We start from the raw sequence: 25,616 nt of genomic DNA on the forward strand, positions 1-25,616 counted from the left end.
ACATGGTGTTTGTGCCTTGCAGGGGAGCAGGAGGGTCTGTCCCCTCCTCTCTGTGCTGCAACCGCAGCAGAGCTGCAGCACCATCACATCCTTCCAGGGTCCTCGGTGGGTGCCAGCAGGCTGGGGTGGCACAGGGGAGCAAATTCTGCTGCTGCTGTTCCTCAGAGTCAGGTCAGACACCTGAAGAGAGAAGGGATGGGATACAGCCTTCCACGTCAAAGAAATTCAGTGTGCTTGAGAGCTTCTAAACTCAGTGAGAAAGCCTCATTCCAAGGGTCATTTTGCAACCCCATGAGAGTCAAAACTGCATTCACAGAGACTTGGCCTGCCCAGCACCAGCACATGGGAAACAGCACAAGTTCTGAAAAGCAAGCGAAAACCTTATGCTCCTTTTGCTTCCAGTAATCCCTTCTCCAGCAGTGTTCAAACCCCAGATACACAAAGTTTTTGCTCAACAGACAGGGTTAGATCCTGGGCTCCTATCAGCTGGTGCTGCTTCACCAACTGCAGTGCAGCTGAGGCAGATGGGCTAATTTGTTCTCACCAAGGATCTGACCTGTTGTTTTCTTCTTGACAGCATCCCATAAAAGATACATGATGCTCTGCAGGGCCAGGCTAATCTGCTCGTGTAGGAGCATCCATTGTTCAGCCTGCTGCCCCTATCACCCACTCTCTCCAGCAAAGAAGCCCAGGATGGATGCTGGTGACAGCCCTCTTCAGGCATGGGTCTTGCTGAGACTGTGAGAAGCTTCCTCATGCTGCAGAAAGCCCCCAGGAAATTGGGAAGCAGCCGTGGCTATGAATCACCCTAGAAACAAATGATTCGCTATGGGTAAGTTTGTGGAAACAGCACAGTACTGTAAAGTGTGACTAAGGCTATTATCCCAGAGCAAGGGAAAATCTCCCAGCCCCCAGTGCTTTCTTGAGAGCATGTTAATTATTGCTCTGGGTGTGAGCATTCCACGTCCGGAACAAGTCATTTTAATCAAGTAAGTTCATTGTCCTTTCCATGTGAAATAACACTGGATTTTCTTGAAAAGGCTGTTGAAAACATTTGACAAAACAACATTTTTGTATTCAAACAGATGTGGCTCAGCAATAGCTGATGGAGTTGAGTTTGGGTGCTTATTTAAATAAGGATGTCTCCCTGTTCTGTTTGATGCAGCAGGGATCAATATGATGAAGACACTCAGTCCTGCAGAGCTCTTAGGCTCTACTAGGTCTGTGTTAGGCCAGGAGATACATGAACCCTACTGCTCTAAAAATCGTCACTCCATCAACTGTGAAAAATTATTTCTTGGCTCGTTGTCAAAAAAAAAAAAAAAAAAAAAAAAGTGAAAAGATGGTAAGCACTGTGTGCCTACCACCATTCAGTAGCTGTGTGGGCACTCACACCCCAGGAGTTAGCATGGTAACTTAAGGCAAACTGTTTAAGACCAATTAGTAGAAGGGTTGCTGATGGAAGTCGCACCTTGTGACAATCCTGTGGCACTTGGTAGGCTTTCCACATCCTTCTCTGTGTCCCTTCATATTTCATGCAGAATAAAAATTCTCTCCCCAAAGTTGGGCCGGATAGTTAGGAACATGATGGGAGTTTCACCCTCCTCTGAACTGCCTGTTTCTGGGTGTTGCCCTAGGTTTCCCAAAGTTCAGTTAATATTGGTTCATAGTGCAGTTCAATGTGGAAAGGATGAAGTCTGACAAGCAGATGAGGCCACAACTGGATTGTTTCTGATAATGCTGGTTTTTCTATTCCCATTTTATGGCCCTGCACTCTCAATGGCATCTTTAAATGTATCTTTTCGTTTGTTTTAGAGTCTGATTTGTCCTAATGGGCTGAAAAATTACACAGAGAAGGCAAGAGGATAACTTCAGGGGGAAAGATAATGCATTGTGTTGTTGTGCAGGAAGCACAGAGGCACACACAGTTTTTCTTTACAAAGACTATAGACACATTTAATATAAGTAACCTTGAAGCAAGAGCACTGTCATAGCAATAACTCCTTACATGCATATAAGCAGACTGTATATATGATATGAACTGCAACAACATGGCTACACTTCTGCTTAGCTATCCCAAAAGAGAACTCAGGCCAACACTAACAATTATACTAATGTATTGCATTGTTTAATTGAAGGAATTTATGACATAAGATGAATGTCAGAGTTCAAAGCCAAGTGTGTGCCTGTGTAAGAGAGAATGTGTTCAGGTAGTGTTGTTGTCAGCTGGAGCACTCAATACAAGCCTCTGTGACTTTACATCTGGGAAAATATCCAGAAATCCTTTCTAAGCAATAAACTACATACTTATGGGACAACAATGATATACAAGCAAAGCAGCACCTGTAATGAGCTTCCAACCATCACTGAGACCTGGGAACATTAATGCCAATTAATCTGGGAGGGAAGAGTAAGAATGTGCCAGTGAAAACTCTTATACCCTCCTTGTCTTCCACCTGCACAGACTATTGATGAGAACACTATGTTTGGGTATTTTTTTCCCTGCCAGCTTAATGGAAAGCATTTGCTTGTCAAAATTAGTTCAGTAGGTCACGGTACAATAATTTTCCCTAGTCATTGCTGCTTCTGTCAGCTCAGTGACAACAACTGCACTGTGAACTTGGAGGTGCAGTTAAAAAAAATGATGAAAGCATGTCTTGATCAATGTTGACTTACCAGTTGCTTAGTATATGCAAAAAAAATTATCATCCTTAATTGCCTCTGTGATACTGCACTCTGAGAGGAATATCCCTCAAAGGAAACCCTTGGGAGAAAATGCTACTCTCAGCTTTTATGAGACTAATGTGGCTTGGACTGAATTGATCAAATTCACATTCCACAGAGTAGTTTAAAGTGCCCATTTAGCATTAATTCACAGCTGGCAATTTGCTCTGTCTAGTTTATAGAAAAGTAAAATGTTTTCCTTGTCTTTGGTTTATCCTGCATTTTAGCCCATATTTATATTTAAATAGACTTGGAGTAAACAACTTCCCTTTGACGACAACAGGGAAGTCCTGATGAAATTAAAGCAAGGTAAAGGCAAACTCTGGGATTTACTCTTCCACCTGCTACATGGTACATACTGGCTTCCCATTGTAGCTCCTGGGGAGAAACTGGCTGTACCAGCTGAAGTGCCACAAGAGACAATGCCATTGTCCTGTTTGAGAAAGAAGTCTTTAGTCCAAGGGCACTCCATTAAGTGCCTAACTTTCAGCAACAAGAGTAATCTACAGGTCTTTTAGTGCCCGGTGCCCGTGCTGCACTTACAGCTCTCAGGGGTGGCTGGGTGGATGAGAAGAGCACAGAGCCCTTCTCATCATCATCATCAAGGTTCCTGGGAAGCCCCTCTCTTACAGGACACCTGGAAGATTCTCTCTGCCCAGCCTCTTGACACGAGGGCTCTGTGGTAGTGAGGGCTCTCAGGGTAGTGAGCTTCTGGCAGGTGAGCATCATGCCTTGGATTGCTTGGACAAGTGGGGTGATGGATGGAGGCTCTTTGGCTCATGTGGTGGATGTGAGGCCTCTCTGGTTCCTGTATGTGCCCCTTGTGTACTATAGGGGTGGCACGAGGCATACTTTTGGTAGCTGAGTCCTGTTGTTAAGGAGCAAAGAGCTTGCCTTGGCCATAGTCCAACAGGCTTCAATAGGGAGACAGTTCAGGCAGGGCCAGCCCAGAGAGCAGCAGGAGCCTCAGTCCTGCAATCCAAAAATGCAAAGTCCTGGCACCTCCGTGGAGCCTGGGGTGCAGCCAGACGGGACCTCTGCTGGAGAGATTTCACAAGTAGGGGCAGCAGGGAGTGTGATCCCAAAAGATAGAGAAAAAGCTGTACTTGCCTATACTGGGGTCTGTGCACAAACCTTTTCATAGCACATATGATTTTCACTCCTGTGCTTGAAGAGTCCATTAGGTACTGCATCAGCTACCAGAGGGTATATAATTTAAAGGGCTCCAATGCACATCCTATACCTAGGATTTTTTTTATAGAGATTACAGCCATGGAAATAGCTTTTAGTATAAAAGGGTTTTGCCAGAACCTGAGGCGTATGCAGCTAGCTTACAGTTAACAAATTTCTTCTTAGTGAGAGCAGAAGAGTTTGCTTCAGGGTAATCAACAACTTAGGCCAGAAGGGACTAGTCTGGTCTCACACATAACATGGACCAAAGAATGCCCTTTCCTAATTCCTTTGCAAAATTCATTAGCAGCATTTGGTGCTAGAGGAACAAATTATTTTGTTAAATTTTCCATTTGTGGAAAATCCACTGCAGCCCTTGTTAATGATTACTTACCTTCACTGATAGGCAGAAATGCCTTAGCAGATGTGTAGTCTCAACTTGTCTGGCTTCACCCTGCATCTACTGAGACTTATTGTACCTGCCTGGTCCAGAAATGCCCTTATCCATGAAATTGCAACATTAGCTAGAAAGAAAAAAACACATGGGTGATATTCCATGAGTAATTAAGGTTCAGGCAGATAATAAAGATGCTCCTTCAGTGGATACATATAGGAGTGCATGTCACCTAGCTAAGAGCTGCATTTTTTTTTTTTTTTTTTTTTGGGTAAGAGACGTCAGTCTCCTGGGATAGGCATTATATTCTCTACCCAGCGTCTAACGTCAATTACAGTCGCTGTCTTTTAGGATGTTGAAACTACAAAAAGGGTCAACATATGAAATATTCATGCTGACATTTCCTTATAGCACCTCCTTTCCTGGCTCAGCCATTTCCTTAGCAATACACTCTGTATCATACTGTGCTCCCCTGCCGCCCCTCTTCCCGTAAGCCCTGTCAATTCACCTGCCCTTGAGGCTCCTTTAGTCTCTTTCCAGAAGAAACTCTACGACATTTATTATACTACTGCTCTGCCTGGATTGCTCCCAGCCTGTGTGGTCTGTAACCTGTCTGTGTTTTTAATCTCACATGATTCTTTTGGCTAGCCTCTGCCACCCCGCACCATCCTAACCCCTGTTCTTGATATGGTTTCATACCTCACTGCATCACATTTTCAAACAAATTCTAGCAATAAGCAGTTCATAGAATGTGTTATAACCAAAGCAGGGTGGAAAACAGAGATCCTTACAGTTTACAGTGAGAGAAATTACCAGAATGCTTACTTGTGATCACTCCACAACCTTTCATTGACTCTCTGTTAAAACTCACAATGTATTTTTAACACACATCAGCTTATGTGTAAGAGCAAAAGGTTAATTTGACAAGCAAATATTTTCATTTAGTAGATTTCTAAAGCATTTCCTTCTATGAATGTTTTCTTTCAACAAGGTTGAATGGGAAATTCATTTATGTAAATCCTTTCCTGCAAAATCTTTCCCTTTTAATAAACTGGCATTTTCCAACAAGTATAACACAGGATAATACAACAAAAATAATTGACAAACTATCTCCCAATCTGATTATGCCTAATTATGCTTAACAAACTCATGCTGCAGGGTTTTTATTTTTTCCTTTGTCTGCTAAACACCATGTGTGCTTCCCGTGATAGATAAATAACAGCATGCTGAATGAGATGTGATTGTCAGTTCACATGGTGGCTTCTCATTTTAAATTAGTTCATTTCCTAATGTAACCTTGGATATCTTATAATGCTGTTCAGCGCCACAGTGCTTTGAGCACCTCCTTTCAAATCACAACATGAGGAGTATTTTTGGAGTGTCTGGCACCTTCCTCCTTCTTGAGGTCAAAACTTTGAGGAAGAGTGTGGCAGAGATGTTGCTAGTGATGGTTGTTGCCTGCACCACACATTTCCTCTTTTCTCCTGCTGGATTTGTTGGAAAAGCAAACATCCACTGAGATTTATCCCAAATTCTTCTGAAGATAGAGCAGTCATCTTTTTACTGTACTCATTGAAGGGCAGGATTAGGAGGGGTTGTTAAATAGGCCTGGTTTCTCTGAGGGTTATGGATTTAGACCTGGATATAACTTGCTCCTCCTCTTTGATGGTTGCTTTGGACTAGCTCTTATATGAATATTTGTGAGGTGATACCTGACAGCAAGTAGAGGTCATTTGATGTATTTTAAAAAGCAGTAGTCAGGCATCCTCCTCTGCCACAAAGGCCTGCTCTTCCTCCACACTGTGAGGGAAAGGACAAACTCCATGTTATTCACCAAAAGCGCAGATGTGCTGTTTGGGGTGACTGGAAAAGTGGGTGCATGCCACAGCACCAGGAAACCCAGCTTCCAGTCCTCACTCAGCCATTAAACTGATGGATGCCTGTGAGGAAGAGCTTTGCTCAAGAGCTCTTGAACCTTAATTCCCTCACATCCTCCCTTCCCCTCCAGGACATGCTAAGATCAGCCCCTCCTTGGGGAAGGTGCTGCTTTACATTCTGTATTGCTAAGAAGGTGATGGCCTGGTTGTGGTAGGGACCTCGGGGTGCTACTGAAATAAAAATTATTAAAACCAAAAGAACAGCCTCCAGCACACAAAGTGATAAAGCAAGTTTGTTCAGAGAGAGATGTCTCACAGAGGGATGTGGGGATTGTTTGCATTACCCCCAGGTCAAGCATTGAGCGCTTGTATCCTCTGTGCAGAAAAACAAAATGACCCAAATTCCTTTAAAAATTCCTTTCATTCAGGCAAGCCCCACTGACAGCAGAGCCATGTGCCAGCCCTGAAGGAAGCAGCATCAGCAGTTTCTTCTTCTCCAGTTTGTGGGGCAGCCTTCAGATGTGTCACTGCCTCCTTTCCCGGTGCTGTGGGACTCCTGGCAGCAGAGGTGATGTGCAGGGGTGGGACAGAGGCTCTCTGCTGCTGGTCCTCTGCAAGGAGCTCTGCCCCATGCCACTGTCTCTCCTATCTGGAAGGCTCTGGGAATGCTGATTTCCAGTTTTCCTCCTCAGCTGCTGTGCCTCAGACAAACTTAGACATGAACCTGGGACCTAAGCACATCCTCATGGAGGGTGTGTTCTTGTAGTTAGCTCTAGTAACACCCAGCTGTGTTGCCCTCACACACATCTGTGCGAGAACAAGGCCAAATCACATATGTAGATCAGGTATTTTGTATACAAAAGGTACACTGGGAAACCCAGCCAAATGCCCTATCATTGACATAGCAAAGGGAAGCCAAGCAACTTGAGTGAGTCATTCTTTATCAGGGAACCAGATTTGCTTTCCCCTCCTAGGTATTCATAGCAGTAAAGAGGGAAAACTGTAACCTGTAATGCCAGATAACCCTCCTGCACAGCATCTGAACTGGTGACATTTTGGTGGCTTTGGAAACTGTCTGCTCCTTCTCCCCAGGAGCAGAAATGTGTTAATTAGGCCAGCAAAGCTGTGCAAAGCTGCCAGGCTCTTGCAAACTGCTTCATCTGATCCTCTCAACAACGAGAGCACCATTGGGCTCAGTACCATTGGGCTTCGGTCAGTTCACACTGAACAAAATGCTCAGAATGTGCACAGCTCCACAACTTCTCTTGTTCAAGAAATAGGTTTCCAGATTTCTGTCTGAATTTGTCTCAGGAATATAACAAGAGCAGGGAGTTGCAAAGTTTGTAAATTCCTTTACCATTTCTGGGGTTTGATTCTGTATTAGCCCAGGTTTTCGATTAGTGCCAACTCTCAATATCTGCAGCTCTCAATATCAAAAACCAGAACCTGAAAAAAACAGAGAAGCTACTTATAGAGAATGACCTTAAATGACTTTCCAGCTTACAATTTCTCTCAACACCTACCCCTTTTTGTTTTGTTGCTACCAATATGTAAACAACAGCTCCATCATTCAAGCTTTAAACTTGGAGACACTTTTGAATCTTCATTTTTGCTTTCTCAGGGCATCCAAGAACTTCCTGGAAGTATTTAACACCTATAAGTACAGTCTTACAACATACAAGATGAAAATACTATAAGATGATGAGGCAGAGATCCAGCTGGCTCAGTATCTCATTTCTGGCTGTCAGCAATAATGCAATCAAGAGGAAGAATATAATATACTATATAGCAATGTGCTCCCCAAAATATTCACATAGACACCAGCAATAAGCTATGCAGAGACCTCCTGACCCACAGACACTATCTTCATTAAGACTAACTCGTTATTTTTCTGCATTTATTCAGTATCTTTTGAACTTAGTAACCAAATTTTAGTGTGTCATTGTCCTATCACAGTGAACTTTGTCTTGTGTGGGGCCCACATGTGTGAGAGTAATTTTTAAATCAGTTTTATCTTTAAAGAGAACATTTCCTTTTGCAGTTTATTGATGTTCATGGCAGGACCAGAAGGCATTCACTAAAGACCTGAATCTTTGAAAGGTGTCTGCCTGAATCTGGTGCCACTCCCAGGCATTCTGTGACCAGGAATAGGGTAAAAACAAAAAGTGGGACTTTAAATTCAGGAAGGCAGTAGTGTATGAACAGATGAGCAGCTGCTTTTGACCAGATGTTAAAAGATATCAGGCAGTAGCTGACAGCCAGCTGAGAAAGAGAACTTGGGAGGTATTTGGCTTGACCCTTACTGAAGACTGGGTCATTGGTACACAAAGGTAGGAAAAGTGGGTGGGCACACACAGAATTTTGGGACCCTCTTAGCCTGGCAGGGTGGGAGATTTGGCAATCTGAAGAAAAGGGATCCTGCATAGAGTTAACTTGGGTAGGTGGAACTACCTTTGCCTTACTGAAACTGTTGAACTGTTGATTTACTGAAATACTGAAATATCCAAGGCCATTATACTTGAATAGCACCCTTGTGCTTGTAAGAAAAGGCTGTGTGACTGTATCATTTCATTTGGCCTTCCCAGAGAAAAATGTGTGGAGAAATAAGTGGCATTAGAGAAATGTCAGGAGGACATACAGCAGGGAAGCTGTGGTGCTACTTGTCTGCTCTGCAGGTAGAATAATAGTGACCATGGTATGGATTTCCAGGGAAAAGAGATACCAAAGAATAAAATGACAGCTAAATAAAGTAGCCTAGAAGCATTCATTGGTGTGTTTGAGAGGACTGCCTCACATCAAGGACAAGAAAGGTCTTGGTTGGAGTGACACAGGTGGCACCCAGAGTCCTGCTTGGCAATATGTGTTTGGACCACACTGGTTCAAAGAAAGAACCCCAGAAATACTTGGAAGGGCCAGGAGGACAGGCTGGATAGAAAACCAGCAGTAATAACTGAAAAGCTGTGAGACTGTGAAATGGCTAATGTTGGATAAAGCCTTTGGGATGAGAAGGTATTTGAACCCCAAGAATCAGGAGTGACAGGGACTGAAGGAGGAGGAAAAGGCAGCCAGACCCTGAACCCAGAGACCTCAGTGATACTGAAGTGTTCAAACTTGAAAACCAAAGACACTGGGTCAAAACCATGGACACCTTGGGAAAGAGGTTTAATCTGAGGGGACTGAGTTCATTATGATGTGCCCCTTTGCAGGCAAATGGGGATGAAGGTAGACAGGGGAAGGCATGAAGGTCAGCTGGGTAGAGCAAGTGCTCTGCTGTTCTTGTTATCACTCAGTTCCTGTACAAGAGGAAGGAACAACACTTGAAGGACATGCTTTTTACTGAAAAAAAACCCCAAACATCTCTCTGAAATTAGAGAATGGGAAACTGGAAAGACCACAGCCCAGATGGGAGGAGAAGCATGAGGCCTCCAGGTGCAAGAAGAGCTGAGGGAGGGAGCCCATCCCAGACCAAGTGGGAGGTAGGCTCTAGGTTCTTGTAACTCCACTGTACAGATGAATCAAAGCAAAGAGTAAGCTGAGATCAGAGGATGGCAGGGGAGTACCTCTCTGTGTTAAGCAGTCATCTGATAAAGCATGTCTGAGTCTAGCAAATTCCTGACAGAAGAACTTGCTGTATACCTTGCAAAAATCAGTTTAGACAGGGGACACATTATTCAGGCTGAAACTGGCCTGCTTTAGGTTACAGATAAAATCAACACTTCTTGTTACTCTGAGAAGCAGTTTTGGTAGTTGCTCTCGCAAAACGAGTTCATTATCTCATCCTGTCATTGCTATCACAATCAGGTTGTGAAGCTGCCTGCTCTACCTCCATTTCAGTTTCTAAGAGTTAATCTCTCAAAGGCTTCATACACAAGTTCAAAGACTCAGTGATGCTCTCAGCACGCAGTTCACATCAAGTAGAGTCTTGCTTGTTTTATTGCAACTGATAACAATCTCATGCCACAGAGTGGAAACACTATTTCTGACTAATCAGGTCACACGAGATAACTTGCATGCTTCTATATGATGATTACAGTCAAGCATTACCCCACACAGAGAATATATTCAGCAAACTCATTCAGTCCTTTTAATTGTGCCTATAAAAGTGTATAATGGCCTCATATAGTTGATGCATTGCCATGACCATGGTGCTCTGAAGGAGAGAATCTATTCTTGCAAACTGCAAATAGCCACAATATACCATAGCTGTTGCCATAAGTGATAAATCCCTGAAACTACCTCACTGGGATTTGGTTTTCTGTATGTTGCACTGTAAAAATCAGCTGACTGGCAATGTATCTATTTGGGGACCAGGACACACTAAATGAATCACATTTTATTTTACCAAAAAGCATTGCAGGCAATACTGCATAACACTGCAATACAGTGTCAATATTGTCACTGCCACTTGAGTAATATATTTTTGCAGATAAATAGGAGTCTGTTTAGCAGGGTTTCAACATTTCTGGACATGAAGTACAAGGGTGAATACAAAGGGATAAGTCCTTCCAAAGTTCCCAGATCATTTCCACTATGCTCTGATTCTGTGATTGCTTTAGCTCTGTGATGCTGACAGTTTCACAGTTCTTTTCAAACTTTCTGCCACTCATGTTGTTTGTTCTTTTAACTCCAAGCTGATAGAATAAATATTTTTCTGCATTTCTGCATGAAAAGAAAATAATTGTTTAAGACCTTTTTTATACTAAAAAATCAGTGAATCAGTTGCACTTTGCAAGACATGCAAACTAAGTGGGTGGAAAGAAAAAAGTGCTGTCAGAAGAAACTGAAATGCAAAACAACAGCTTTATCTTTGTCGAAGAGCATGCAACAACCCCTCACAATTTTAAAACTCACCATTAAATAGTTGACTGTACAGAGAGGCTTGCACTGAATGTCTTGGTTTTGCTAGTCTGCTGAGTGAACTTGTGAAAACTAGTCCTGATTCTGGCATGTTGAAAACTCTTTATTGACCCACTAGGAATGCAATTCATTGCTGATCAGACACTAAGAAGTTGGACATGTAAAAGAGTTTGCTAACTGGGATGGTCTTGTAATGCTTGGCAGGAATGTAATTTCTTACCTGGCTATGGTAGTAATAAGCTGCATGGCAACACTAATTTTTTTTTTTTTTCATTGGAGGGTATACAGTCAGTTTTGGCAGTTTTTTTTTTTTTTAATATGCTCCCTTTTCCTCAGCTGACTTTCCTCTTTTGCAGGTCAACACGCAAACACACAACCAAAATATGAAAAAAGTACACAAACAGATTGCACAAAGACAGATTTTCTCTGGTTGGTTCCTTGTAATCATGTGAAAGCCATCTCAATGAGAAAACACATGCATCCAGCCACAACTTGAATTTTGCATAATCACCTGTTGGAGTTTTCATAGATTTATGTTCTTATGCTTTTTTCCCTCTTCATACGGCTTCCACAAGCAGTATGGTGAGGAAATAAATGACATGGGCTGCTGGACTCCAGAGGCCCTTTCAGTCCAAAGTAGGTAGGTCTAAGTCTATGTGCAGCAGCCCCATGCCCTGGCAGCACTACCTCCAGCCTACCTTGTAGCTGGTTCCTCCATAGCATCTCTCAGGTCTACACATCTGTTTGTATCTTTGCTGACAAAACCCTTCCAAGCATGGGTCACCCCAATTCTTTAATTATGGTTATGGTTTGCTGTTCAGGAGTTATTCCTGGACAGTGATTTAGCCCTGAAGATTCCTGAATTCACCCAGGTGGAACTCCACTAGGATGTCAAGCAGTAAACTGCATCTAGAGAAGGATACTGTGAGAGAGAATATTGTAAGAGGATAACTAAACTCTGCCTCCCAGTAGAAGCTCTACACTGCAGGCAAGTGGTATAAAGTAGAAGAGGTGAAAAGCCTGGAATGGTGCTTAAAAATGTCAGTGGAGATGCAGAAGAAAAGAGCAGTGCCTCTAATTTTCTTCAGGGATATCTAGGCAACAAACAGATCACGTAAGGAAAAGGCAGAGATGCCTTCTTCAAGCAACAACTGCCTGCAAGACTTTTTTGACTGTTCCTGTTCACAGACACAGGATCACTGTGAATCTTTCAGCAATATCAAAGTGTTCATCCCCAGCTGCTGAATTTTATTGCTTCTCCTGTGCTAAGCATCCAATTCTCCAGCAAAAAGGGACATCTTTTTCCACAAGGTTCATGAGCCTTAAACTACACTTGAGCATGGAAATGAACAGTAGATTGGAAAGATGCAGTCATTGAAGGTTTCTCCCAGTGCCTGAAGCTAAAGAGGTAATAAAATAAAATTGGGATTAGAATGCAAGTGCTTTTATTTCAGAACTTAACAAAACCCTACATTGTACCAACACCTGCTTAGCTTGACTCTCTCTGTCAGTCTTAAGCATTAAGTTATTCTAATGCTGACTATGAACCAAATACAAATGAGGTGTCCTTGTGCAAAGAAAAAGTTGTAGGAAGTCTCTGTACTACACAGCTTGAAACTGATGTAGATGAGACATTAATGGAGGACAGAAAGGGCTAAAATGCATAAGCAATGAGGTGCACTGGAATGATGGCAAAAAAATAGGATGTTTGCTCCACGGGTGTTCTTTCTCGCTCTTTTGTCATGTTGAATTAGGAGTAAATCAGATAAACAGAAAGAAGATCGTGAAATGAGGGTGACTCTGAATAGAAAAGGTTAAAGAAGAGGAAAGAGCAGATGAAGACACAGTCAGAAGAGAGGTAGCATGTGAGCCAGCCAGCACACAGCAGAGAAAGAGTGATACAAAAGTGAAATGTTCTCCGTGTATCCAAAAACCCTTTCTTTGGCTGCTCTCACCACCTGGAGTCTCAGGCTGCCTTCTCTGGGCAGTTTTCCTCTAAGATTCAGTGATGAAGAGAGAAGAGGCACTGCCCAGTTCTCTCTAGAATTTGTGTCCATACATGCTGAGGAAAGGCTGGCAGCAGCCTGAGGTGCCTCAGTTTTGGGTGAGGGAATATAGACCTATTAAACAAATGAAGCTGCATCAGTTTGCTCTACAAAGTTGTGCACAAAAGACAGCAAAGTTAAAAATAAATAAACCCCTATCTTCACGCTATAAGAAGGACAGGCTTTTAAATATTATTAACAAAAAAGTATTGGATATTAATCAATTCACTAAAATTTGTGTGTTGGAAACTAGGTAATAGACCTTTGGGGAGGTCAACAGTCTGACCCAGGGGCTGGGAGAACAAGTAGCCTGGAAAATAGAGCCTTTCTAGCTCTATTAGCACCCCAGCCCCAGGCTACCTGTGACTTTGAGTATACCAAGGTTATCCAGTCAAGCCAAAGAAATAACTTGACTGGTGAGCTAGGGAAGGGAACCAAGAAGCAACCACGCTGGCAAAATCACATTTTTGCTGCTTTCTCCATTTTTGTTTTTGTTCTCCTCATTTTGTGTGTGCCACTTGCTTCAAGAGTTTAGTCTTGCAGCCCAAGATTACATCTTTTTCCAACAGAGTTGTGAACCCATGAGAAGAAATTATCTAAAAAAACCATAATCTTCGCTTCTGCTGGATTAGCACATATTATGCAGTGTCTGATCTGACTGTGTTATGTCCTTGCCTTTCTTCAGCCCTGACACTGCAGGTAAATGCTGAATCCTTGAAACTCTGAAATGCTGAATCTTCAGAAATCTTCAAAATCCATGGTTCCAGATCAGTAAAGCTATACGGTTATGGTGCTCTCCAAAGCTGCTTGGTCTTCTCAAGAATGGTTACAGTGTGCAATGTCAACGTGGTTCAGAAGTCATCAGCTGAAAGAAAAGATCCTTTTATTACCTACACTTTCCTTTTCTTTGCCTTTCTTATGAGTGTTTTATTCCCTTTCTTTGTCAAGACCGGACACCAAAAATCTGAGTGTTAAGAGCCACTTCACATCTTCAAAATAATTATTTACCATCTCCATTGCTGTCTGAAAACTATTGCACATCCCTTATTGATCAGAAAAAAATCCGAAAAGGTGATAAGGAAAAGAGAAGCACTGTCTAAGTGAAAGCTCAGTTCATAATTCTCCCTTCCATGACTATAACACCTTTTTTCCCTCTTATATCTTCACCAATAGTTTCAAAAGATTTGTAATGGTGGTTGTTGATGCCACTAAGCAGCTCTCACCAGCCTGACTGAGAGAGATGTGTCCAAAGCATACACACACATTATGCTGTCAAGCAACCATCTGGATTGCACTTCCACTCTGATACCTGAGAAACCCCTCAAAATTCAGACTATTTGCATTTGATCCTGATGCCTGGCAAGTCTGCCCACAAGACAGGAGCCTGCAAGTGTTTCAGGCATTCACAATTATCCTTTTGTTGGATCAGGGCCTGGTGCCAAAATGTGTGCAATCTTCTGCTGGCACGAACCAACATTTGAATCCAACCCTTGATATTTAATTAAGAACAGTATTTGGAGCATCTGTTTGCAAAAGCAGTCGAAGTGTCTTAGGATACCAACTAATGAGCTCTTTGTAACATGTCGTGAGGCCATGTATTTTATTATTTAGAGCTTCCTTGAATCTAAAATCTTTGGAGGATGAATTAGAAAAAGTCTAAATGTTCTTCCTCCTTCTGACCCCAACACAGTAATGACTGTATGGAAACCACACAAAGAAATATCTCATAAGCCATATGATAAACCTAAATATAGAGCACTAGTTGAGCTATAGAGCTGGCTTAGGAAGTCAAATAATTTAAGCTGAATAGAAAAGTGGAGAAAGAAGGATGCCAAGCTAATAAGAAACAAAAAGCCTAGCTTGAACTATTGTTCCTTATTTGTTAGCTTTGATTTGGTGGGGTTTTATCTAAAAAGGGGATGTTCTGCTTTAAGCTAAGAGAAGAAAATTATTCAAGTATTCAGTGAATGTTGTTTTACATCTAGACAAAAATATTAAAGTTCTATAGAAATGGAATGAGAATTATTTCAGAGTGGAGGACATTAACCTTTACAAACCATAGCATAATAGAAATGGCTTCATCTAAATTTTGTTTCTGATTATACCTTCTGGTGAACAATAGGGTCTGATGGACTTGTCATTAACCCAAGATTCAGAAAATGCTGCCTAGTACCAGAAAAAAAACCTGCTTTCTCCCTTAAATATCAGTAAGTGAAAGCTCTTTGACATCTAACTTTCATTCTTATGCTCATTCTTTGGGAAATTGTGATGGGGACCTTTTCCTTGTGCTTCAGTGCATAACAGAATTGAATATCTGGTAAATACAGTAAAAAAAAAAAAAAATCAGAAATGAGCTGTAAAAACATTAAATGTTTCCTGTCAGGTCTTTCAAGAGCAGGGTGTGATGATAAACATGAGATGCAGTAACAACCTTATTAATGACAGAGGACAAAGCACGATGCTAGTTTAATGGACTTTATAGTGCATTTTATCAGGTGTTCTTACATTCTGAGTTGATGTCTTTCACATGCCTCACAGCTCTTTCAACATGCTGAGGGAAAAACAATCTGCAAATACCAACCATTTACAGAAAAGGGTGTTGATGAGGTAGAGAATCAAAAGATGCAGAAGGCCAGGACATAATGACTCCATTCCCCTGGGGAGGCAGCAGCAGCAGGGAGGGGACTGTATCCAAGCACCATTCATGCCATGAGACAACATGGAAGTGGTGGGCCAGACCTCTTGGGAAGGACATCCCAGAAAGGTACTTCCAGGCCCAGGGGTATGGGGCTGGGAAGCTTTGGGAAACATCGGGAAGGGCTCTTTCTGGACTGGTGTTTGAGCACCCTCAGTGCCTCTTCTCCACCAGGACTGCACAGAGTAGCAGAGGGGACCTCCCAAGTGACTGTTCCATGTCCTCTTCCAGGCCTGTTCTTCAAGCCTCTTCCAGGAGCAGGGAGGGGACTGATAAACCATGTCAGTAGCTTGTGTCTTTGTCAAGAAATGATGGGTTGGGTTGTGGTATTTCCATATCTGGAAAATGCTATTAAGGCCACTCTCTGGTGTTAAGTGCACAGCCTCTCCAGGCCACCTAGTCCTGTCCTTAACTAGCCCCTGGGGTTCTGTTCCCTACTGTTCTGTTAAACCTAAGTTTTTCTTGCTGCATTTGAAACTCTTTAAGTTGCATCCTCTCCACAGGGGGTATTGAAATGAACAGTAGTTCATCCCACTGCCCTAACCATTTACATATTGCAAGAGGTATCACAAGCCCCCCCAACTCTTCTACTTGCTTGACAAGATAACTCCAATTCTTTTAACCTGTTTTACATAGTGTCTGATAACCTATCAGTATGTGTTGCTTTCACCCTGGCTTTCTCCACCAGATCCATACTCTTCGTCTGTGCTTGCAGCACTGAAGAGTGACATTTGGCTTTTCACAGCTTTATGACATTCCTGACTTCTAATCCATTTGTGATCTACTTTATTTGGAAATGGTGCATGTTGATTAGTTGGATTGCAATTATTACAGTGAAATTGAGACAAGCAAAAAATGGAATAGAAGTGATTACACACAACAGACTTCTATTTTTCATTGACTTTGTAGAGGGACCTACCACCTTCTATCCACTTTTTACTGTTTGCATAGGAAGAATTTTTTACTACTTCAATACTTGAATTCCTGGAACCTCTAATGCCTGCAAATTTTTGTTTTCTGCCTTCTTTAATCAGGGTAGACAGGGCCATCACCTTCTGAGTGAAGTATTGCAGTCAGGGTCTCCTGTAATAGAACTGAAGATTCAAAACCTATTCAAATTTTTAATTCTTACAATGTGAAGAAATATTCTCTCTGATTCATAAAAACTGAGATGAGGAAAAATATATTCAAGGTAAGCTAGCCTGTAATACAGTTGTTTAAAAGGTTTCCCCCATGTGTATTTTGCTGTACTGTGTTTAGGGTAAGAGAAAAAGGGACATTTTTTGGATGGGGTTCTTACATGAAAACAATCAAAGTCTTTGTACATCTGCTTAAATATCTTAAAGACTCTGGAGCCTAGTAGGATTTTCCTGGTGGCAAGCTGCCTAATTTCATGAGATTCAAGAGGAGTTTGATAGCTAAATACTTAGGCATTTTGGAAAGCCTTTCTAGCACCTGTTGGTAGTCACAGCTATGACCACTTCTATTGAGCAGATAAACTGTTCTGGTTCTGCCCAGTGAGATGAAGGGGCATAGCACTTTTCTTACTAATTTCCTATTCCTTGAAGGAGCATTTGGCCCAGTGCTGCCTTTTTTTCCTTAATTTGTAAATACACTGTACCTTACCTGGTAGATTTGGGAGGATTAATAAAAAATTCATAACCCAGAAACATAAAAATATAAAGAGTAATGCTGGATGCTGCAGTATGTATGAAAATAATTTATGACATATTCTAAATGTATAATGCTAATTACCATAACTAGATTTGTAGATGTTAAATTACATTTGTGCCTTACTTTGAACATGGGAAAATGAAACAACAAGAGGCAACACCATCTTGCAGCAGAAAACAAACTTAGTGTTGAAATTGGTCTGTAGTACTTTCAACAGTCGCTTGCTTAATTATTTCTTGCTTTTCTTGTGCTGCTGCCAAGAACAAAGGTCATATTTAATGACTGCCTAAATCATTTGCAATATTTTTTAGACTTGTCCTGGAGCTAGCTGATATAGATCCTTTTGCACAAAGGAAGTCTCATATGGACTACCCTGTTAAAGAAACACTGCCCTTATACATCCTACATCCTTCTAAACTAATTTGAATCCCTTCACGCCCTCCAAAATACCTTTTTTTTATTATTTTTTTTTTTTTTTTCCCATCGAATGCTGTACTGACAGCTCCATCATGGCAACACTGGTTGCTTCAAGATTATAGAGCACCCAGGACACCCACATCAGCTTTGAAGTAAATTAGTGGAGCCACAAGCACTTTCTTCTGCCAAACAAAAAAGAATATGTGTCATCATAGCATCATAGTAATGGCATGCAACCTTAAACAAGAGTTAGAGACAATAGCACAGAACTGAGGACCTAATTCTCCTCCATCTGTAGAAAACAAAAAGAAGTACAAAATACCCTGACTCCATCAGTTGGAAGTAGTGGTTTACTATCACTGTTCTAGAAAGGGAAATCAAATACAGTCTCACTTTTTTCTTAGTGCTAGTACACTCCTGGTTTTCACATTCACTTCTCTTCTTGCATCAGTAAGGGTCAGTAGCTGGGCAGTAATAGCAAAGTATGTCTTCCAGCCTTAATCATTCTATGATTCTGTGGTTCTGTGATTCTATGTAGTAATAAAGCAATTCATACTGAGGTGGAAATGGAAGAAATAATGGAGTTAAATGCAATATTAATAACATAATGTTGGAGAGAGCCTGGGACAGACTGCTAGGTATCTACCATCAGGCCTAAAACTGGGGCGCTCATGAAGAATATGACATGCCAGGGAGTGTCAAAATAATGAACTTCATTCCATCTGAGGAACCTAGGTCCTAGTACAGGACCTAGTACAAAATCCTTTTTGTATTTTTTAAAACATCTCAGTAGGACACAGGGGGCTCAGAGGTGATGCCTACACTGTTTTGCCTACATTTCTCTCCTCCCATCAATAAAGGTGTTCCCACTCACAGAATAAAATGTGAGTCCCACACTTCTTAATGTTTATTTGAAAACTGACCCTTGAAAACAGGAACAGACTACTTCAATCTGTCCAGTTTATTGAAACATAGGCTTTAATGTTAGCCCTTGACACTTACATTACAACACTGCTGAAGTCTGCCCTTGCTGTCATTCTAGCCCATAGAATTCCAGCATCATGGAGTAGCCCAAGTGGGAACTGACCTCAGGAGGGCTCCTGTCTGACACAAAGGAGAGCAGAGCATAGTGCTCAGGGCTTTATCCAGCCAGGTCTTGAGAAACTCCAACAACACAGACTGCACAACCTCTTTGGGCAGCACCTCCTCATGTTCAGTTGCCCTCACGAGGTTTCCTTATATCCAGACAGAGCATCTCCTCTTTCAAGCACCATCTGTTTTCTCATGGGGCCTTTGCCATGCACCATGGTGAAAAACCTTTTTTTAGGCACTGGGATAAAAAAATGTTGTGTGAAAGTGGGATTAGTTCCTAAATAGTCTACATCTTATGCAAAGCAACATCAGACTTCCACATCTGTGTCTTTCCCATTTCCTCTCCTCTTCACTGAGTCCTGACCAAGCATTATCTCCCTATTCCTTCCCAGCATGCTTATCCAGCAAGGTTTATAAACACAGGTTTGCAAAACACATGTGTGTAAAGGACCACTGACTTTGGACAAACTTCCAGCTATGTCAGATGCATAAGCAGTCTCTCAGAAACATGAGTGGCTAAAACATCACAGGATTTAATATACCTTCAGCATCGTTCTTGGTTTGGAGATAGGATTACCCACCCATTATCTCTCAGTCATGAAAACTGAAAACTAAGCTTGCTTTTGTGTTTTACAGGAAGGCTGACAGCTTGACATTACTCCTTGGCCCAGCAGTATGTGCTGGTAACACATTGACTGATGTGAGAACTGGTAACACTGCATCAATACCCAGGCATGTGCTTTCAGACCCTGCCAGACAGAGAGAAGAGAGAACAGCTAAGCTGTGCATATGCTCCCTGTTTCCCTCAACAGGACCATAAACCAGAAAATTGTTACGTGAACCTTAACTCCTATATTGAAATATTCCATTGAAATTATATGCAGTAAGCTTGCGATTAGCTATCAACAGATTGTCACTTAAATGTCATCCCTAAAGAGTTATTTAAAATGAGATAAATTTAGCAGAGAATCAAGCCACACTGGGGGAAGTTCAGCTCGTAGGAGTTTGCTGTCCTACCAGGTCTGAGCCTCATACGTTTTTAGTACAGTGTGTAATGACATGAGTGAAACTTACCCACATTTTGCATCATGAAGACACAGCAACTGTTAAAAACCTTTTAATTAGTCATTTGTACTGACAGTAAAAATATTCACAATTCCTATTAATAAGCTCAGACTGGAAGACTGGCTTTCCTTAGGGAACAGCCACACTACCAGATCGTGGGAATTAGGAACTTTCCTGAGTACTGCCCACATTTGTTCATTAGTAATGAAGTTGTCATTCCAAAAAAGCATGACAAAAGATCCAAAAGGAATACCAGGACTCCACTGGTGTTAAATAGCGTGACTCCTTGATCCAGAATTCTATGCTTTTACTCACATGGAGTTGTTCTGAAGTTTGGTACATTGTTTCAACAATGCCCAATCTTGGAACGCCTTGCCCGTTTCACATCGTTTCTCTAGGGTAGTGTCTTACCACTTTTTAGGTTCTTCTTGCCCACAGCAGTATCCATATTCCCATCCCAAAGGGCATTATTATTTCAGGAAAAAAATGTGGTAACACGTGGTGGCAGCAGTGAGTAGCAAGCAAGGAAGGATGAAACCACTGCTCAAGCTTCAAATAGCATAAGATATGGTCAAATTCCATAAAATTGTTGTGTTTCCCACATAACTTTATTACCTCCTCCCATCTCTCTATTTCTACATTCTTTGTACGTATCTTTGCCACTCCAGGTATGACATGTGAGCTTATCCAGCTTTTGTATCTCAAAATTTCTTATCAGCAGTTCACATCATACATAGAATGATCCTCAGAAACACACAAGCAGTGTAACACTTCTTGAGTGGTTCACTGTTTAGCAAACTCCTCAAGCCCTTGTAGTGCAAACAACTCTCTCATATAATATCTGGTGTTAATTTGGGGCTGAGGACTGGAAGCTGAAGCCTGCAGTAAAATGCAGAGGGAAGGTTCTGCCTTCCTGTGGTGGGATGTGCTTCCTTGCTCCTTTTCTTTAAATGGAGACATTTTCTTCTATTTTCTTCTGAGCGCTCCCTTTCCTCTGGTGTCAAAGACAATGCTACCTGTGGCAGAAAAGGCAGTTCTTTTTTCTAAGAAAATCCTTTTTTAGAGTATTAAGCAGATGACAAAAATAAACAAGTTGAAATGGAGGAGCATGTAAGAGAGGAATAATAATACAGAACCAGTTAAGCAAATAATAAGGTATGTTTAATACATTCAAGGTGGAGTATTTTTTTGAGAAAAATAAATATTTAGTTTTATTAATATTGTCAGCACGATGTGGTAATATCAGTGCCTTGAAACACAGTTTTGGAAATTACTTTTTGTTAGGGGCATCTGAGCAGCCTAATGATCAAATACCATAGCACATCTCTGGGCTCTGCCAACAAAATGTTGCACAATAGGTGTCAGGACATCTAAGATTAGCATTTCTACCTCATATTGAAGTTTGTGAAGATACATTTTCAAATGATAGGCTGTAAATGGCAAAGGTTTAGAAACTGCTTCATCAACAGTTGAGGTCACTGCAGTCTGTGCAGTGGGGACAAAGTGAGTGACTCGGGAGCTGTAGGCTCCAGGGTGCCTCTACCACCACCACCACTGTAGTCTGACTTTGCTCTTCAACCAGTGCCCTGTGAAATGAGGGAGGGACAGCAGCATGGATTTACAGGCATGACAGAGAATTAGGCCTATCCTAAGTCTGCCAGCCTTTAACTGAAGTGGTAATTCCAAACATCCCTTGCCCATCCTGGAATCAGTGTGGTTAGCGAGATGTCCCTTCAAAGGCAGCTGAGAGGACAGGAAAATATGACAACACATTATTGTTTTATAAACTAAACAAAAAGTTAACATTTTAAAGTTTTAATTAGTTTTACAAAAAGATTGCAGGCTGCAATTGTCATGGTCTACAAAGTGATGACAGAATTGGAGGCAGATGAATTTACAGCAATGGAGATTTCAAAGCTGCTTCCATGAGACTGTAGTATCAGTAAAAATTGTGCATGAAGAGTGGAAACACAGCAGTCCTGGAACTAAAGTGATGCTGATGGAATTTAATGTGGAAAAAAACCAGTGAGGAAGGACTTCCCACCCGTGCAAAAAATAATAGCCCAAGAATGTACAGACAAATCAGTCTTGCATGTCCTTTTCTCTTTTCCTTACTAATCATGTGTGAACAATTTTATTACTGATGAATTATTCCTGTCTGTGTCTTTTCATGATTTACATTAATTACTCCCACCACAACCTAAAATTGTCATCTGCAGGATTTTATAGTAGCCTTAATAGTGATGTTCACATAAGCTGATTTGAACTTTGGTCCATGAGATGATTAGAACATAGGGTTGATGGAGAAACTCCAAACTTTCAGTATGTACAGGTGTGCATGTCATTTATGCAAAAACATATGCTGTGCATCTGTCATGCAAATTTGTATTGAAATTACAGCCTGATGTGATGCACTGAGACCATATGCTACTCTTCTGTTGAAACTTAAATCTTTAGATTAAATTTTAATCTTCAGATTATTTTAGTCTTTAGAAATCTAAGTCTGTAGAATAGATTTTTAGATAGTGCTTGGCCTCCTGATTGAGCCATTTACTTTGGAGATATGCCTGCAGAATGTATGTGCAGCTTCTAGTCAGTGGAGATTTAAGGGCAGAGGGGGAATGTACATATTTTAACATACAGTCTTTGAACCCCCCACTTTTTTGCCTCAGAAGAAGAGTTTTCCTTGCCACAGGAACCACTGTGTAAGAGGATAAGAGAAACCACACATGGCTGGTGCTGCTGGAGCTTCAAGCAATGCCTATCCAGTGTTTCTAAAAGAGATATTATCAGCCAAAAAGAGGAAATGGAGATAAAGTTTTAAAGATGTCCCTTTGTATTTCTTAGGGGCATCTTGAACTTTTGCTAGCTCTACAGTTTCCCAGTGCCTTCTCCTCAGGACAGAGCATTGCCTTGGAGGGAAACAAGGAGCAAGAAAGGAGAGCCATATAGATATTGATTGCATTAGCCTTGCATCTTCTGGAGATGTGAATTTAGAAAAAGTGGAAAAGTGAATTTAGAAAAAAAAATCCTAGATTCTCTACAGTTACCTGTTACTTTCTTGGTCTTTTTAGCAGGTTTAGGTTTTGGGAAGATTTGGTGTCACTTCCACGGTACAGTAAGTTTCTGTATTTTCTGTGGTTATATGCTACCAAAAAAATTAGTTGCTGAGTGTGAGAATAGTTTTACAACATTGTTAGAAGGTGGCTAGAAACATGGTTGGTCCCATTGCAGTTTCATTAGCATAATTGGCATCCACACTTATATGGACTCAGCGTTACTGGAGCTGTTTCAAAGGGACTGATTATGTGCTGCATCCCTTGGAGCAGTATTTCAGGCAGAGATCCCACTGGGATGGAGCACACATGAAAAGAAGCCCTAAATTTTATAGTGCTGTGCTTGTATTACTACAAGAAAAGTGTAGTATCTAAAACAAGGTTATCACACACAGACAATTACCAGCTTAATGGAGTTATACTGTTCTTTTATATTTATCCTGATCAGTTCTCTGTTACAGCTTCTCTTGATCAGCTGATCTGTACTGTCCCTAGAAACAGAACTTCAGCATTTTCTGTTGCTTGCACATAAAACATAGTAACTTACAATGTGGTTTTGGAAATCAGGCATAGTAGCACTCCAACAATATTGAACTACCCAGATTTGTTAAAAAAAACAAAAAAAACTTCCTTAGATTTTTTTGTGTTCCTTTTTTGAAGCAAATGCCCAAATGCAGTAAGCAGGGAACAGATTCATGCATGCAGTTGTCCCTGAGCCTGGGGATATAGACTGGAACAGCCTATATATATAAACTGGAACAGTTCCTGACAACAGCAACAGCTTCTGAGAGCCCCAGCCTGTACTTGCAGACTGTTGGAGTTTCAAGGATGTCCCAGCTATCCCTTATTGCCAGCATCCTCTACGCTGGGACATAAACTCCTCAGGACTCTGCACTTCTTTTTTTGTTTGTTTGTTTTTTGGTTTTTGGTTGGTTTTTTTTTTTTCCCTGGATGCACCAAGAAGTGAGTGTACTGTGCACTGGAAGCCTGAGGCAAGAATGGTGAAGAGGATGGGAGAACCCAACTTGGACTTTTTCTTTTTAGAAGCCATTCCAGTTGTTAGATAAATATAACAAATTGTCACCCTATCTGCATACACTATACATTTATATAAGTGCTATGCAGATATAACATCATAGAAATGTCTGTATATTATGCAATAAGGGATAGGAAAATTGTATGCATACACACAGCTCACCTGTGGCACCTGATTTTTGCCAAGCTGCCCTGTCCAGGTAGGGACACGGGCTGCATACTGACAATTTAAGAGGATAAAAACCAATTGAGCCCTGGCTTTTGCCTCCACAGGTAGAAAGCCAGGTTCAGTTTCCACATGGCAGATGTAACTTCTTTCTGGAGAAAGGTCTGCAACACTGGGTTGTGTGCCATGCCATGCATGTGATAGCCATGCAGGATATCCAGAATTGTAGGGATCTATCTTAATGTCACAGGGCTTAGCAGATGAAGTATTGTACTCAGATTTGCCACATGCCTACAAATTGAGACAGGAGTACTAGTGGCTAGTCCTTTGTCCCTTGCCCTCCCCAAGTTAATTTATTCCTTTCCATACTTTGACTCAGCAATTAAATTATTTCAATGTATTTCATGTTGTGAAATTAAGGGCTTTTTTTGTTTTTTTAAACCCAAAGGGGATTAGGACACGGAATGTAAATATAAAATATAATCTCAGAAAAGATCACAGGCTCTCTTAAGATGTCTTTGGGACACCTATTGGAGGAGAAAATTGTTTCCTCTGTTTTCCTTATTATACTGCTGTGGGAGCCAGCAAAGAAAGTGTCCCATATTTCTTTTAGTACATCCCCAAGAGTAAGCTATGAGGTATTGTAAAACACTGTTAAATGCAAATATATTTTTGGGAGGATGATTCGATTTAATAAGGGTATTTAGAACCAGCACTAAATATGTCAGTGTGAATGCAAATAGAATACTTTTATTATTTCTAAATTAAAATAATATGAGAAAAGGGATTTACATTTTTCTTCTTTTTTCTATTATTTTTCAAAGAAAGGAAAGGAAATCCAAGTTTACGTTACAACATGGATATAAAAAATTTCCTTTTTTTTTTTTCTCCAGGATTTTCTTAAGCCTGATGCTTTGATACAGAGTCAAACAGAAACAGGATAGTTCCAGATGAAAAATGAGGAACCACATACATATGGTGAGGTAATTAATATAACTTTCCCATATGTTTCAAAGGAAATGTACAGTATCCTGCACAAAAATGTTTGCTTTGACACAAGCGGTCACCAGCTATCTCACAGCTTCTTTACTTTGGTTCAATAAGAAGGAAAATTGTAAAATTTCTGTCTACAGTACTCAATTTAAGAAGGGCTGCAATTTAAGCAGTGAGCTCCCTGAGACACCCCAGCCTTGGTAGCAGGAGAAGCTTTCACACAGCAGCATTTTGGCAGCAGGCAGCAGAAGCAGTCTGTCAGCTCCCAGCCTCGTGATGTCCTTGCCCATTGCTGGTAAAATTATTTCTGTGACTGTTCAATGAGCTGGCTCAATGGACAGACCTGAGTTAAGAAT

At 41.2% G+C, this 25,616-nt stretch overlaps 1 long non-coding RNA gene across 1 annotated transcript in view; it reads left to right on the plus strand.

The window, feature by feature from the left end:
• LOC139792374 (uncharacterized) overlaps positions 1–25,376 on the plus strand; it is a 100,573-nt gene extending 75,197 nt beyond the window's left edge. Inside the window, exons 3-4 of the long non-coding RNA XR_011724233.1 lie at positions 578–832; positions 25,161–25,376. This is a non-coding gene — a long non-coding RNA (uncharacterized lncRNA). The remainder of the gene's footprint in view (positions 1–577; positions 833–25,160) is intronic.
• The last annotated feature ends 240 nt before the right edge of the window (positions 25,377–25,616 follow it).

This window comes from Heliangelus exortis, chromosome 2 (genome assembly GCF_036169615.1).
Source record: "Heliangelus exortis chromosome 2, bHelExo1.hap1, whole genome shotgun sequence".
NCBI classification, from domain to species: Eukaryota; Metazoa; Chordata; class Aves; order Apodiformes; family Trochilidae; genus Heliangelus; species Heliangelus exortis.